Below are 17597 nucleotides of genomic sequence, written 5' to 3'. Positions count from 1 at the left end.
CAAGTATTGCACTACTGCTTGATTGAACGTTTCAGTACATTATCAATGGTGTATACTTGCATCGATAATGTATTGGAGCGGGGCTTAACATGTGTGAAAGTAGCTTCGGAATGCTTGCGTTCTTGAAATGGGCTATTTAAGCTGTGGTAGAGCTGTCACCTTCTAACTCCCGGGTTCAAGCTTCTTTGCATTCATAATAAATGATTGCAGGCAGATTGTATCCATAATACCACAGACAGTGGGAGTTAGGCCAATGGCGAATCTTCATTCTAATCTACGATTCAACATACTATTAATAATCTTTTACACATCAGAATGAATTGTGCATATTTTTAGGATCAACAAACATGTTCAGGCGCAAAGGAGCAACAGGATCGAGCTGATAACGTTTCTTAATTCCAAAATCTGAAGACTGTTTTGAATAATATGATTAGGCAATGGGCAGCAACAATGGACAGATAAACTACTTACAGCTTCTGTTTATTAAATGCTTGATACAACGTTTGCCAGCAACGCCGGCAGGGCGTATCCTACTAACAAAAATCCACCCTTCCCGTGACACTTATGAGGGGTCGTAGAGTTCCCTGCATCTCTCTTAAGTAAGTGTCGGACTAACATTCCTCGCCTTTCCCCACCAGATGCAAGGACGTGGCCAGGAGAGCTCTGGTCTGTTGGAGCGAGACACATCCTTTATCTAAGAGGTAGTAATTAATCACAAATTACTATCTAATAGCAACGGATGAAGGTAGGTATTTAGCTTTTCACACTCGGTAATGGCGGCCTTCGTGTGCATCTGTCATTATCTGTTCATTTAAATAAAATGTGTATGAGCGTTTACTCACGAGAAATTAGCAGTTGAAGTTGACACTGATTTTAAAACATAGTCAGATCAGCGTACAATATTCCCACCTCTACTATGTTTTATATACACCTTGTATGAAAGTTTCTGTCAAACTCTGTTATTGATCTACACTGAACGAAAACATCCGCAATACTTTGAATGATTATTGCATTGGTCGAGCCCTTTAGCAATATGATTTCGAATTTTGGATGATTGCCTTATGGTTGAATTCGTCATCAGCTGACGAGCATCCATATAACTGTCCTCTAAATAAAGGATGATAATTATTTGAAAATTGGCTGCACAACATACAGTGCTTAGAGGATATCAGTTTAATAATAGGATGCCTTGCAAATGCTTAAAATTGGGTTGATAGTTCGCTTGTTTATATTTCCATATTGAATAGCCAGGAACAGCCAGTCGATACATAATCGATTTGGAGGATTTGCGTTATGGCTGAATCAGTACAATATGCATTTCAATTTGGGATGACAATCATTCTACAGAGAGCATTACGAATTTCAACTGAGGTCCATTCGTTTCTCGTATCAATGTTCATCCTGTATTCGAGAGGAGCATCATCTGAAAAAGCAATTTCGATGTTTCGATTCGAATGGTCTGAGGTTTCATTCGAACAGAGCATGATGTTTTGGTACGGTGTTAGAGAAGAGGAGACAATACGGAGGCGAAAACGAACCACTTTTCTGTCAAACGCGAACCAGCTCGTGATTGGTCGATTTGAAGTGCGTAAGATAGAGATAGAGATAGATATACACGGCAAGAAAAAAATACTCAAAATTAAGTTAAAAAAAAACTCAACGTTGGGTTCTATCATTTGAGGTCCGCCGTTGAGTAAATCAGAAAAGCGGCGTTGGTTAAAATTTACTCAACTATTGAGTAATAATAAATAAACTCAAATATAAGTTTATTTTAATTGAGGTTGCTCTTATGCGACTTTAACCATTTCATTTTCACAAGCGTTGATAGACGAGTGGTCAACACACAGGCCCCGTAATCTCAACGTCCATGGTTCGGTTCCAGCCTGCTCAGTTTTATTATTTTTTTGTCAACTTCAGGATTACTCAAAATTGAGTTTTCTTATTTAACTTAATTTTACCTAGCCCCACGGAAGCCACGTGATGAGTGAAAGGAACTCAATTTTGGGTACTTTTTTCTTACCGTGTAGAGATAGCGATAGCGATAGAAATAAAAGAGTAAGAAGGCAATTGTCTCCTCTTCCTCTTAGTTATTGATATAGGACCAGTGGCTTAGACACATTCATTCAAAGTTTAAATCAGATCGAAACAAATTCACAAAAATGGCTCCGAAAATTCTTAAAGAATTAACTTGTAAGAAAACAATGAAAGAATCAAAATAATGCAACATGAAATGTGTTTCTTAATTTAAAAATCATACTTCGATATAAGATACAATTCGATATAACATACATTCGTGAAATCAAAATGTATGTTATATCGAAGTTAACCGCTTAATCAAACGCACTTTTCATCAAGCAACGAACTGTTCAGTCTCGGAGCACTTAAAATTACAAGGCACGTTTGTTTACGTTTCATATTTTATGTTATAGATGGATTCCATCACGTGTAAAATTAGTTTTTTCTAAGTGTGTACCTCACGCCTCCACTAGTCTTATGATTTCAAACGACTCCCAGCTGAAACATGGACACAGCTGGGTGACGTAGCCTGGGCAATTTCAATCCGACAATAGCAAAGTGAGCAGTTACAAATTGAACACTGGCGTGATAACCCTAGCACGGTGGTAGAGGAAATGCTTCGCCTCCGAGCGTCTGTCCACCACGGAGGTGCGGCTCAAAAAGCGTATGACTGGCATCCAGCGGCTGAATAAGAAATGCTCTTCCCCGAAAGCTACACCTAAGATGGCAGTCCCATCCCATTAGACTAACCACCTACAAGAAGGCCAACAAAAGACAAGAAGGAAGATGGTTATCAGCTAGGTAAGTTACTTCATCATCAAAGGTAAGTCACCGTATATACTTTCACAAAATGATAGCATATGCATATAAAACATTATATTATTATATGAACCAATAAATGATGGGAAGGGAAGGGACAACCAGGGCACCCAATTGAAGCGATTTGGATGGGGAGAGTGAAATTGTCAACTCTCTGTTGTTAACATCTCGTGGAAAAAGGACGGGGCTCTTCTCCACAATCATTGGAGTATCGTTCTTAAGGACGGCTCGTTTTTTGACCAATTGTATGATCATGTGGCTGGAAGGAGATTCTTTATCATCCCGTGGAGGCGTATTGGTTTTTGGCCCTTCATACAGTGACATGTTCAGGACAATCAGAGGTTATTAACTTACTTTACTTACTAAACGATCCTGTGCACCTCCAGGGTTGCAAAGGGCCTTCCTGAAAGATTTCCATCCTGGGCGATTACTAGCTTTGGCCTTGACCTGTGCCCAAGTCAAATTTCGGTCAACGTTCTTAATTTCACTGTTTAGGCTCCGCCCCCACGAGCCTCTGGGTCTGCCTCTGCTGCGATGTCCTGCTGGTTTCCAGTCCAGTGCTTGCTTACAGATTTCGTTTCCGCTCCGTCGTAGTGTGTGGCCGACCCACCTCCACTTCCGTTCACGAATTTCGGTCTCTATCGGATTCTGGTTGCACAAACGATGAAGCTCGGAATTTGAGATCCAATTGTGAGGCCACCAGGCACGAATTATGTACCGCAGGCATCGGTTGATAAACACCTGCAGCTTCTGATACACACCACTGGCGTATAACAGCACAGACTTCACGTTCGAGTAAAAAATTCGGATTTTGGTGCGTTGACTGATCTGATTCGCTCTCCATACATCTCGCAAATTGGCAAAAGTAGCCCTCGCCTCCTTAATCCGTGCACCTATGTCGCTCTTGGTGCCGCCGTCCGACGCTATCTGGCTGCCAAAATATTGGAAGCTTTCGACTTTCTCCACTGCCTGCCGTGAAATTGGAACGATTTTCCGTGTTGACATCCAACGATTTGGTCTTGTTGACGTTGATGGTTAGACCTGCTTCAGAGGAGTGTTCCACAATGTCGTCGAGCTTACTCTGCATGTCAGAGCGCCGTTGTGCTAATAACGCAACATCATCAGCCAAATCGAAGTCGTTGAGATGCTCCATGGTAATAGGCTACCACAGCAACCCACGGTTCGGTACAGAGGTAATTAAGCTTGATCAAATCAAACAGTGAGGAGCGCCCACTGCTATCGGACTAAGTTTCCGTGCTACAATGAGTGGAAGACAATTACCATACATCATACACAAAAACAAATGCCTCCCTCCGCTAGTATGATTCACTCTGATACAAAGGAAATTCCACCTAAAAGTGTAAGTGTCATGTTGGGAGTGTGCCAAAAAAAAGTCTATCGAATTGAAAGCAGGTTCAACAGTTAGCAGAATAAGCATGGCTAATGATGGAAATGTCAGAGTTGGTTGGTAATGCTATCTAACATGAAGATTTAGTGTGATAATTTATTGGCTAGAGAATGGTCTTAGAAGAGGGTAGGTAGATAGTTTCGCTAGAGTACGGCAGTATAAAAATTGAATAGCAGTTGAAAATGAGCTATTAATGCAACAGTGCTAGTCAAACGCATACTCTTTGCCTAACCCGTACGATGTACGCGGAGGTTTGAAGTATGTCTTCAGACAAAAAGTGTGCGCTTGACTTTGCTCGAATACTGCCTGCGGCTGTGGAATATTTCTAGCGACGTTTCATCACTACCTTAAAGCCCCACGTTGTTGAAAGCATTTCCAGTCGATGGTGTGTTATAATGCAATTCGCTGAAACGTCGCTAGAACTATTTCACAGCCACAGGCAGTGTTTGAGCAAAGTCTAGAGCACACTTTTTGCCTGTAAATTTGACGACATACTTCAAATCTCCGCGTACATCGTACGGGTTAGACAAAGAGTGTGCGTTTGACTCATTTTCAACTGCTATTCAATTTTAATACTGCCGTACTCTTAACGAACTATGTACCTACCCTCTTCTAAGACCATTCTCTAGCTAATAAATTATCACACTAAAGCTTCATGTTAGATAGCATTTCCAACTAACTCTGAAAATCGCAAACTTAGCGTATGAAGTAACATAAAATCACTTTGAATGATGGAAATGTGCCATCTAGATAAATGGTGCCCTTCAGTACTATTATTATGAATCTTCAGGATCAAACACACTTACAATTCGCAAATCCCATAACTAATATTTATGAACCTAATAAAAATTATACTTTTCTAATAGTAACCATTCGCCAAAACGATCTCAGATAATCGTGCATTGGAGCATTTCATTTGGGAAGCAAATAGACCACCAGAAAAATTATCCCCTCCAAACAGGCATGCAAAACAACGAATAAAACTGACCCAGTGACAGTCCCTACTAAAAACCGGATGAATCAACTGCACGCTTGGCTGCTGTCAAAAAACGATTCCCAGTTCTGTCGTCCCCGCTTATTCTTACCGAACCCATTTTATGACAAGTACCGTCCTGTACCTACTCCTGTGTGCATCCCATCAACATATATGCCACCATTTTTTAAAGATACCGAACCTAAATCCTCCCGTGTGCGTCAGTCCGAATATTTGAATCCAGAAAGAACCGTACCTAAATCCAAAAGTTTGCGGTTGACACGTCACGTGTGTATGTGTGGGCGGACCTACCATCTTCCCCAACACAGCTTGAGAGCCAAATCTCGGGAATTAACGGGGACGAGAAAAAATGGATTTTTTACGGTGTGGTGAGGCATTTTCTGCACGAGTGGTTCTTCAAAAAAGGATCACGGGATTCTGCACCCAAGAAAATCTAAGCTGAGCTGCTGTGCTTTAAGAGTGAGAAAGGAAGCGCTTCCGTGAATCGCATAACGAACATTCAAACCTAAGGTTGTGTATGCTCCGGTAGGTGGGTGTGGCGATGTTGGTCGTAAATTATGCAATCGAATGCGGCCAGATTCGATTGGGTCAATTTTATTCCCAGATCTGAGCTTTGGAAAACGGACAGAATGTGAAAGCATAGAGTTGAATGATGGAGTTGAAAGAGTGGGCGAATATTCTCCCTCGGGAGGGCTACCGTTTGATGGGAAGTTTATGTGATTGAGTTAGTTTTGCCAAGAAGAAGAACTGTGACGATTGCTCAATTGTGAAGCTCCTGAGTGATGAATGCTTTAAAGTATCACTGAAATAGGTCGACTCCAGTTGTTTTTTTTTTTATCTAGTTCGTTTATTTGGAAGGCTCAATCGCGTTAGCTTTACGGAGCCGATAATTCATTGTTCACTGTGTGTAACAAAATTCACTTAATTCTATGTCTAGTAGGAGTTGGGCCGATTACTCGCGGCTTACTCGAGGTTAGAAGGGTACATTTTCGAAGGATAGGATCAGGGGAGGAGCTTGGGGTAGGGTTTCGTTGTCTCATCAGAGCGTTTTCGCCAGTATGAACGGTAGTGCTGTTCTAGCTTCGTCCGGAGTTCGACCGGCTATGGTGGGTGACCAGTGGGCGACGATGAGACTCATCGAGACGGGGGGACAAGACAAACAAAAACTAATAAAGAGAGACAAAAGACAAAAGGAATTAAATTCTTATACTAGACATTTGAAGAAAAACATAAACGGACTGCATATAGCAGAGATCACGGGTTGCCAACACGTCTCTGATAGGAACATAGGGTTGTCTTCCTTGGGCCTCGAGGGTATTCAAAAGTCGCTCTCTGGCGGCGTCATTATCCGTACATTGCCAAACTGCGTGTTCGATGTCATCGTAACCGTTTCCACACCGACAGATGTTGCTGTCCACGAGGTTTATTCTATTGAGATGAGCATCTAGCGAGTAGTGGTTGGACATAAGTCTACTCATCACGCGAATGAAGTCACGACTTAAGCCCAAGCCTTTAAACCACGCTCTCGAAGAAACATTAGGAATAATTGAATGTAACCACCGTCCAAGATTTCCAGTGTCCCAATCGGTTTGCCAACTCGAAAGGGTACTCTGACGCACTAAATGGTAAAATTCATCGTGTGAAATTTGCCTGTCATACAATTCGCCTTCCTGCGCGCCCACCTTTGCGAGAGAGTCCGCCTTCTCATTGCCTGGGATTGAGCAATGTGAGGGGACCCATACAAAGGTAATCATATATGATCTTTCGACCAGCACACACATCTGCTCCCTTACCTTTGAAAGGAAATAAGATGAGTGCCTACCTTGTTTCATCGACCGAATAGCCTCAATCAAACTGAGACTATCCGTGAAGATGAAGTAATGGTCTGCGGGCATGTTCGAAATCATCCCCAATGCGAAGTTGATTGCTGCCAGCTCAGCAACAAAAACGGAACAAGGTTCCTGAAGTTTGCGGAAGGCGCTAGAGTTTTCATTGAAGACACCGAAGCCAGTGGATCCATTGAGACGGGACCCGTCTGTAAAATATCTTTTCATGCAATTGACTTGTTGGTACTTTTCAGTAAAAATACGTGGGATAATAATAGGTCGAAGTTGATCGGGAATCCCATGAGTTGCTTGTTTCATGGTCAGATCATATTCAATTGAGGAACTGCGATTGGTGAAGTGAACACGGTCTGGAGTATAACAAGGAAGACACATATCCGACGATATGTAGTGGTGGTAGATTCTCATAAATCGAGATTGTGTGTTCAACCCAAGAATTTCTTCAAAATTAGCAATTATAAGTGTGTTCGTCACTCCGCATTTGATTAGTATTCTGAGAGAGAGCTCCCAGAAACGGTTCTGGAGGGGTGTTACTCCTGCCAGAACCTCGAGACTCATGTTATGCGTTGAGTGCATACAGCCTAGAGCAATACGCAGACAACGATATTGAATTCGTTCCAATTTTATTAGGTGACTTTTTCTTGCCGAGAGAAAGCAGAAAGAGCCGTACTCTAGAACAGAGAGAATAGTTGTTTTATAAAGCGTTATGAGGTCTCCCGGATGAGCACCCCACCATGTGCCGCAAATTGAACGGAGAAAGTTGATCCTCTGCTGACATTTTTGCTTCAAATACGTAATATGGGCATTCCAAGTGCACTTTGAATCAAACCAGACCCCAAGGTACTTGAAAGACAATGATTGAGTAATGTTTCTGCCCAAAAGATTAAGATGCATTTGGGCTGGGTACCGCTTTCGAGTAAACACTACCAGTTCAGTTTTCTGCGGCGAGAATTCGATCCCTAGATTCATAGCCCAAGAAGACAAGTTATCTAAGGAATTTTGCAATGGTCCTTGCAAGTCCACGGCATGTGGACCTCTTACGGAAACCACACCGTCATCTGCAAGTTGTCTTAGCGTGCATTGTTCTGCCAAACAGTTGTCGATATCTTTGACATAAAAGTTATAAAGAAGAGGGCTGAGACATGAGCCTTGGGGCAGGCCCATGTAACTAATTCTGGAAGTTGTCAGTTTTCCAAGAGAAAAGTTCATTTGCTTTTCTGACAACAAATTGTACAAGAAATTATTTAAAATTCCAGAAAGTCCACATCTGTGCAGATTGTCTGACAGAATTTCAATGGAAACTGAATCAAAAGCCCCCTTAATGTCCAAGAATACTGAAGCCAATTGCTCCTTGTGCGCAAAGGCCAGTTGAATATCTGTGGAAAGCAGCGCTAGACAATCGTTTGTTCCTTTGCTCTTGCGGAACCCAAACTGTGTATTTGATAGCAAGTTATTTGATTCGACCCAGTGATCGAGTCTCCGAAGGATCATTTTCTCCAACAATTTCCTAATGCACGAAAGCATAGCAATCGGACGGTATGAGTTATGGTCAGACGCTGATTTGCCAGGTTTTTTAATGGCTATTACTTTGACCTGTCTCCATTCAGGCGGTACAATGTTGTTTTCTAGTAAGGAATTGAATAAATCTAGCAAGCGTCTTTTAGCGATATCTGGGAGATTTTTCAGAAGATTGATTTTAATCATATCGCTTCCCGGTGAGGAGTTGTTCGATGAAAGAAGAGCCATAGAGAATTCCAGCATTGTGAATGGTCTATCCAGAGAGCTGCCGCTCGGAGACGCTTCTCGAAGAATGTGTTGTGCTGGAGCTGAGTCCGGACAGACCTTTTTAGCGAAATCGAATATCCATCGGTTGGAGTATTCTTCACTCTCATTGAAAGATGAGCGGTTACGCATGTTGCGAGCCACCCTCCACAAGGTTTTCATTGAGGTTTCTCGTGAGAGTCCCTCGACGAAATTGCGCCAATAACCGCGTTTTTTTGCTTTGATTAATTGTTTCAGCTTTGTCTCAAGCTTTGAATATTCCTCGAAGTAAGTGGAGGTTTTGTGTCTACGAAAAGCTTTGAAAGCATCAGATTTTTCTACATACAATTTTGTGCATTCTTCGTCCCAACCAGGTGTGGCTGGTCTCCTTTTAAAGGGTGCACTTGGAACTTTTCTTTTTTGTGCTTCCAGTGAGCTTTTGTATATCAAATCGGCTAGGAATCGATATTCTTCCAATGGTGGAAGCGCATCTATTGATTCGGCACCGATTGTCACCGCCGTTGCATATTTCTGCCAGTCGATGTTCCTTGTAAGATCAAATGGAACCCGAGATGGTTCTGCAGAGTGAGGGCCACACTTTATTGAAATGATGATTGGCAAATGATCGCTACCATGGGGATCATTGATAACCTTCCACAGACAATCCAATGATAGCGATCTTGAACACAAAGATAGGTCGAGTCGGCTTTCTCGAGTCGGAGGTTTTGCTATACGTGTCGCTTCACCAGTGTTCAAAATAGTCAAATTGAAATCGTCACATAAATCGTAAAAAATAGCCGCTCTATTGTCGTCATATAGATCGCCCCACCCAGTACCATGGGAGTTCATATCACCCAGAATTAATACTGGGGATGGAAGAATCGAAACTAGATTCCAGAGTTGACTACGGCTAATGGAGGTTCTTGGTGGAACGTATACTGAAGCTATGCAAAGATCTTTGTTCTTCACATTTATTTGGCAATTACTCCAGTTGTTAGCCACCGATTTTGGCAATCCAATCACGTAGACTAGCATTCCGAAACGGAACCAAACAAAATTAGAAACATTTCTACTGATCATGTTTCTCACTGCTGCTGTTGCCAGCATCTTTTTTTTTTAAATAACTGCTCAGGATGTGAAAGCCGAAAATGGATGCAACAATTTTTCTATTTTCGACGTGGTTCGATTTTCAGGACTCGTTTCGAGAAGCATGGCGCAACACTCCGCACAAAGAGCTATAATCGAGAGAAAATTACCAAAATTGGTTGATTGCTTTCTTGGCCCCATTCATTCACTTCTATTCGCATTAAAGTTGAACGTGGCTTTTCTTCCTTTAAAGATCGCAAAATGTCGGACCCAGGTCAACTTGATTCGAAGAAAATTACAACCAACAAAAGCTCGAATGCTGATGGCACACCCCACACCACGTGACCTCAATCTAATTCTTTTTCCATCTCTTCGTTGCAGTCGATTTATCCGGAGATTAGGACGTCGGAACGGAACCACTCCATACAGCTGAGGACGGTTGATGCGCCAGGCGAGGAGGTACAAATGACCCAAAAGCATCTCCCAAGCAAGTCATCCTCGTAAAGTTAAGGAGTTTATAGATTTTCATTACGCACGAAGGAAACTGCTCCTGGCTTTGCGGTCGTCGGTTCGTTTTTCGCGTTGTTCACCTTCGTCGTCATCGTCCGAGTGTGCCCGATACCGATATAGTTTCCGTTATTTCGTTGTTCCTTGGAAGGCGAAAAAGGTAGACTGTCGGTTTTACTTTGCCGAGATGGTTTTGACGAAGGTTTCGGGTTAATGTGATAAAGATGGGAGGCTAAAATCGAGCGTTTTCTGGATCCGCCGCAGTACCTTACTGCCGGCGAAGTGTATTATTTCGCATCAGGTTCAGGTATGGGGAGATTGAACTTTGGTCGCTTCATTCGCCGGAAAATAAAAAGGGTGAGGTCAGTCAGACACGTATCGATTTCCTCGGTGAGGCCCGAGCGTAGAAAGGCGTCTGGCAGAAAATGGTGGCAATATTTCAGTTAGTTAATGTATTAGAAAGAGCGTTAACTTATATTTTAGTTAGTTATTTTCTTACTCAGCTCAGGCGTTGTGAGATATCGTAGATCAGGGAGGCCTTTTACTGGACTTATTCAGATGGTTCGTTCGGCTTTTTTAAAGACCATCATCAATTTCTATTTGATTTTATCTCAGACTCTGCTCGGGTTATCAACCGCGATTTTTTTTGCGTTTTAAGCCAGTTTTGGTAACCACTTAAAGATACACGGCACCTTTTTTTCAATGCAATAAAACCAATTGATCACATCATAAATGCAATGGTCCAAGTACTGATTTTTGTCATAACATTTATGTCAAATCGAACTTTACCATAAATTCTATGTACCACTAGGTAGGGTTACCATATGGTATCCTAAAGGAGGACATGTCCTCCTTTTCAATATTTTTCTAGATCCTCCTCATGCCCAAAAATGTCCTCTTTTTTATCCTTGCATTTTTTCCAGTAACATATTCATACAATTGTTTTCAAAGAGCGTTGTTTGCAGAGCTTATTTGTTTAAACATACTACAGCGGTCAACTCCCCCTAAATTTAGGCTGCGGTCCTTTTGGGAATTTTAACTTATATTTGACAGATGGAAAATTAATAAATAAACCAGCTATGCTAGACTTATTTCAGACAAACCAGAAATCAATTTTGAAAAACAATTTCTCGAAAATCGGACGATCAACAACATAGGAAAATTATTTTATTTATTTAGTGTCAATGAAAATTCATCAATTTTTCTGAATTTTTACTTAAATTTGACATTTTGAAAATAAATTATAATGTTCGGAAATCTCTCTGTTATCGATCGTGTGATTTTCGAGTTGTTTGTCAAAATTGATTCCTGGTCTGCCAGAAACAGGTCTTGTACAATAGCAGGTTTATTTGAAAATTTTCTATCTGTCAAATTTAAGTTAAAATTCTCCAAATGGAACACAGATGAAATCTATCATGTGTTCGATTTTGACGTTCTGGTTCTATGGGATTTTAGGTATTTCAAGCATAACTATTCAAGTTGACGTATCTGATTTTGTTAACAATCACTTCAATCGACGATTTGTGGCAACTGCAAGCTCACTCACAGAAACTAACAACACCAGCTAGTAGGCGAAAGTTTCCCCTACCTGACGATGGTGTTTGTTTGCGTGGGTGAGTTAGCAGTTACGACAAACCGTCGATTGAAGAGATTGTTTACAAAAGCAAGTACGACGATTTGAATGGTTACGCTAGATTTGTTTAGGCCGCAGCCATACTGAGAGGAAAGAGGCACGCGAAGCGTTAAATCGAATGTAAGGAATAATATTTATCAATAATAGGAATTCTTTTGTATAGAACGCTTAGCGCGCCTCTTCGCTCCCACCATGGCTGCGGCCTTAGAGTCCTATGCTGAATCAATGGTAAAATTATCAGGTTGCTTTGTACCTTTGCAAATCATGAATTTTGTGATAGCGGACATATTATTAAAAAGTTTGATAAAAACTCATTGTCCTACTTTAATGTTAAGAAAGAAATCATTGTCCTCCTTAATCTACAAACCTCAAATGTAATGTCCTCCTTTTCAAGTTTTTGATATGGTAACCCTACCACTAGGTATCTTCACAATAAATCAAGCTTAACGTTGAATTAGGTCCTAAGTAACATTGATCAATTTTTCTTCGTCGACTTTCTCTTGCGTTAATAACATGATGACAAAAGCGTTTCGTGTTGTGTTTGTCATATTAGATGCTAGATAAAAGCTTCTTTTATCGATCTGTGTGCTGAAAATGCTTGGGAATGTCTTTGCATGGCCGTGGGGATACAAAGAGAAAGTCAACGAAGAGAATCTGTCAATGTTACTTAGGAACTAATGCAATGTTCAGCTTGAAATATGATCATTTTTTAACGAACGATTATATGGCTAAAACCATTTCGTTTATTGTTTTTGTATGGTAAAATCTTGATGATGTATTGAAAACATATTGTTGATGTAGTTTCTTTAGAAATAAATTTACCATAAGATTAATTGTGAACCTCATCTCGAGCAATACAGTTTATAATATATAATTAAAATTAAAGTTCGGCAGTCTGACTTCTGACTTCCGAACTTACTTCCGACCTTTACGGAAATAATGCCAGTCACATTTCTGTAGTCACATTGATTGTCAATTAATTAGCGACGTACAGATATTTTTTTTTATCTAAATGTACAATATCGCTACTCAAAGCCATCAGTAATAAATACGCTTCACGTCCCAATTAGCTTCCCAAAAACATCAACGCACCTGAACAACAAAATTATAACAGTGATAAGTCTTCGGCAATGGGATGTTCCAGGATGTGTACTTTTATGTTCCTGATGATGATAGTTGAGATAACGATGGCTGTTTTTACCTTTTATAATCATTTCACTATTATAAATTAAGTGTGCATCATGCGATAATTGAGTCCGTTATTCAACATGGGGGTATAGCTCAGTGGTAGAGCATTCGACTGCAGATCGAGAGGTCCCCGGTTCAAACCCGGGTGCCCCCTCGCTGATTATTTTTATCAAGCTGTGAATCATTTTTACTCCCAGTCGTAGGTGAAGACGAAACATTACAATTATTATTCGACAAAATATCTTATTTTGGTCTTAATCAAATTAACCATGTAAAAAATCAACAAAACTCATATTTAGACCTTTTATTTACAAATTGTAATGAAGACTTCTATGTGTATACATCATTAGCACCCTTATGGAAAAATGAAGTGTTTCACACAGCAATTGAATACTCAATCTTCGTACAAAATTCTTCTTCCTCCAGCGACTGGGAATACGAAGAAGTGCCGGAATACCATAAAGTAAATTACGAAGAAGCCAAACGTAGACTATGTACAATAAATTGGCAAAATTTAATAAGTATTGAAATGTCGATACTGAAGTTGAAAAATTTCACTCAATTCTTCAAAGCCCTAATTTTAGAAACTGTACCATAAAACATTAAACTACCCGCATGGTTCAACCCACAACTGAAAAATTTGAAGAATAAAAAACAGAAAGCTCATAAACTAAACAAAAAAGAAAAAAACTGAAACCAATTTGCCAAACTATCACAACTTATGCAACAAATTAAATACAGATATCAACTCTGCATATGAGGATGATAACCGCAAAGTCGAAAATAAAGTCAAGTCATGTCCTTAGGACCTTTTTTAAATATGTAAACACAAAATTAAAAAGTAGCAATTTTCCTTCGCGAATGAATTTGGATGCAAATTTAGGTGAGAATTCTTCTGAAATTTGCAATCTCTTTGCAAATTTTTTCCAAGAGGAATACACCACATTTTCCGAAGAAGATCGTGACTACGATTTCTTTGCATTCATTCCTGAAATTTCTAAAAATATCTCTGTCAACCAACTTTCTCAACATGAAGTCCTCAATGCACTAAAGAACTTAAACGCGTCGAAAGGGTCTGGACCTGACGGCATCGCACCCATATTTTTGAAAAACCTTTCTGAAGAACTCGCATTTCCTCTAGAGCGTCTTTTCAAAATGTCTCTGAAAAATGGAAAATTCCCTGAAATTAGGAAATCATCTTATTTGGTACCTATTTTCAAATCAGGTGCAAAATCAGACATTCGAAATTATCGTGGAATTGCTATTATTTCTTGCATTCCAAAACTTTTTAAGTGAATCGTAAACGGCAATATTTTTCAGCAGATGAAAAATCTAATTACAAGTAAACAGCACGGCTTTTTTAAAGGTCGCTCAACTACCTCTAATCTTCTAGAATATGTATCTTTCATTCTTAAAGCGTTGGACAGTGGCAAGCACGTTGAAGCGCTATACACCGACTTCAGTAAAGCATTTGACCGCATCGACATACCATTATTAATCCTCAAATTGCAGAAAATAGGAATGGAGCCTGGACTTTTGAATTGGCTTCAATCATACCTAACACATCGTAAACAAATAGTCCGCTTTCAAAATAAACTTTCAGAACCAATTTCAGTCACCTCTGGGGTACCCCAGGGGTCTCATTTAGGCCCGCTTCTTTTTACTTTGTACATAAACGACATTTCCTACATACTTAAAAAAATAAAACTGCTTGTATATGCAGACGACATGAAGCTCTTTATGGAAATAAGTAATTCTAGCGATGCAGAAGAATTCCAGGCTTTTCACACCTGGTGTAGTAAAAAGTCTACTTCATCTTCTTTCTTCTTCTTCGCATTTCAAGCTCATTGCATATCGCATAGGGTAATTGATTCTGGTTGGACCTATCCAAAAACTGATGATGGTTGGACCTATTTTTTCAATCACTAGTTTAGTAAATTTTCACTTTTTTTTTTTAAAGATCACTTTACTATCATAAAAAAAAACTCTTTTTCTTCAATTTGTATGGGTGTTTTATATAAAAAAAACTTCAAAACAATTGAGTTTCAATGTGTTTTCAAAACAGTTCACTTTCCACGCATTTGCTCGTCATCATGCCTTACTTTCAAACACACAAAAAAGGAATATTTTTTACATGTGTTTTTATTTTCATGCAGTAAAATACTGCTTTAAGGTGTAAACAACACGTTAATACGCCATTTATCCATTGGTTTCACTAAAATGTTTGAATAATTGACCAAATTCGAATAGATAAATATGATCATGGTTTGACCTACGCATAATGATGGTTGGACCTATGTGTTTCCTAAAACGGCCGCTAGGTGCGCTTCGGTTTCTCTACATCCTTCAAGCGCAGCTGATTTGAAATTCGATTTCGTTTTGGCCGAGTGATCAGTTTCTTCGATTGAAAAAATGCTAAAGAAAAGAGTTATACGGTCGAAAATCTTCAAGAGGCTGTTCTTTTAGTAAGAAATAAATCACTTACCGCGTAGGCACAGAAAAGGTACAATATTCCGAAAACGACACTTCACGCAAAAATTAAGGGAAGCCACAAGGCAAGAAATATGGAAGGGAAATAGTGTTGACTGTTGATTTGTGCCAAGACTGCCAAAAAGATCTGGGAAGCTGCTAAAGACCTTGCGTCACTAGTTGGGCGTAAATTTAAAGGAGGAATTCCATCGTCAGGTTGGCTGAAAGGGTAACCACCAATTTCCGAACTACCACGAAAGCGCCGAAAGAATCTGTTAATATGAATTTACATTAAGCACTTCTCATACACCTTCTGTGTGAGAATTAACTTGAAATAAAATGTTAACAAACTAAAAATTGCTAACTGAAACTTATTTTCGAAAAAAAAAACTCCTGGGAGAAAAAAAACTATAAAACCGGAATTAAGTTCTGATATTTTGTCATTTTAAGCCCATTAATTCCCCGGGGGCACCCAGAACATACCCGGAAGTGGCCAATGTGGTCCAAGGCACTCAATTTTGTTATTGATCTTGTTATCGAATGATAGGTTTTATTTCTTCCATGTCAAAATTAGGTCCATGTTCCATATACCTTGGAACTTGTTCTGGCCATGTCTCCGGAACCAGTTGACCGATTCCAAAAATATTCGATAGCTTTCAATGAGACCACAATACCTATAGTTTGACGTTTAAAATTTTCCAAATCGGGTCAATGATTTCCGCGAAAATGAGCCATGATGAATAGCTAATGCGTGGAAAGTGAACTTTTTTAAAAACGAAATTAAACTCAAGTTTCTTGATTTTTTTTTAAATAGCAAATTCATAAAAACTGTATGAAAAGGGGTTTTTTTCATGATACCAATACGCTCTAAACAAAGTTTTTGAACAAATATGGGCTAAACCAGCATTTACAAAAATAGGTCCAACCATCATCATTTTTTAGGTCCAACCAACATCATAATTCTTTGCTGAATAAAAACGTTTTATAAAATCATTTGTTCATAATATTTAACTTTTTATGTTATTATTAGAAACAAGAAAGGTAGATCTTTCCCCTAATCATGCATTTTTTATAATTATATGTTGAATTCATAAAAAAAAATACGACATGAATGTTGACGTCGTGTGAAACCATCATCAGTTACTATTAGCTTATTGCGTGCTCTCAACTTAGTGTTCCAGATGCACTTCCACAGTTATTAATTGAGAGCTTTCGATGCCTGTACCATTTTTGCATTGGTATAATTGTAATAATAGTAGAAAAATGCAAAATTGTAAGAGATTTAGGTAATCCTAGACTCCAAACTAACTTTTATAGAACATTTTCATACTCTCATTAGTAAAGCAAACAAAATGCTAGGCTTCATTTAAAGGTTCAGTCTTTATTTCGAAGACCCATACACTATTAAGCTATTATATACCACATATGTAAGGCCAATTCTGGAATACTGCCACCTAAACAGCAAAAAATAATGAATTTTACATGACAAGTAAACCAAAGCAATTTTAAAATTACATCGCTTTAAACTATGTTTTACTTTAATTTTACATTAAAAATCATGCACATTATATGAGCATGATTAAGCTCATAAAATAACACGTTTATTGGATTAATTTTCTCTTACAGGGTATTATTCTCCACGCGATGTAAAAACTTATCGAAGAACATCGAACTTTCAACGGTAAAACCTATAAATTTAAAGCAACAAACATTGAGAAAGCAAATATGGCGGACGGACCGATTATTCGATCAGTTTTATCTCCGCCAGGTCACTTCATTATTGGAGAATGTCGGAAAAAGTGTAAGTTTTGTGCGCTCACTTTTGTTTATGTGGAACGATTTATCGTGCATTTATAAGCGCGACCACAAATA

At 39.3% G+C, this 17597-nt stretch overlaps 1 protein-coding gene and 1 non-coding gene across 3 annotated transcripts in view; one reads left to right on the top strand and one right to left on the bottom strand.

Moving 5' to 3' along the window:
* The window catches only part of LOC135711780 (neuronal acetylcholine receptor subunit alpha-7-like), a 321984-nt gene that overhangs the window by 226368 nt on the left and 78019 nt on the right, over window positions 1-17597 (bottom strand). The window lies entirely within an intron of this gene.
* TRNAC-GCA (transfer RNA cysteine (anticodon GCA)) lies at window positions 13339-13410 on the top strand. The gene has a single exon. It is a non-coding gene; the product is annotated as a tRNA-Cys (tRNA).

The sequence above is a fragment of the Ochlerotatus camptorhynchus genome, unplaced genomic scaffold (genome assembly GCF_037179485.1).
Source record: "Ochlerotatus camptorhynchus isolate MF236.1 unplaced genomic scaffold, CSIRO-AGI_Acam_v1.1 ptg000442l, whole genome shotgun sequence".
Taxonomy (NCBI): domain Eukaryota; kingdom Metazoa; phylum Arthropoda; class Insecta; order Diptera; family Culicidae; genus Ochlerotatus; species Ochlerotatus camptorhynchus.
The sequence above is the reverse complement of the archived record's forward strand: the minus strand, read 5'-3'. Positions and strand labels throughout refer to the sequence as shown.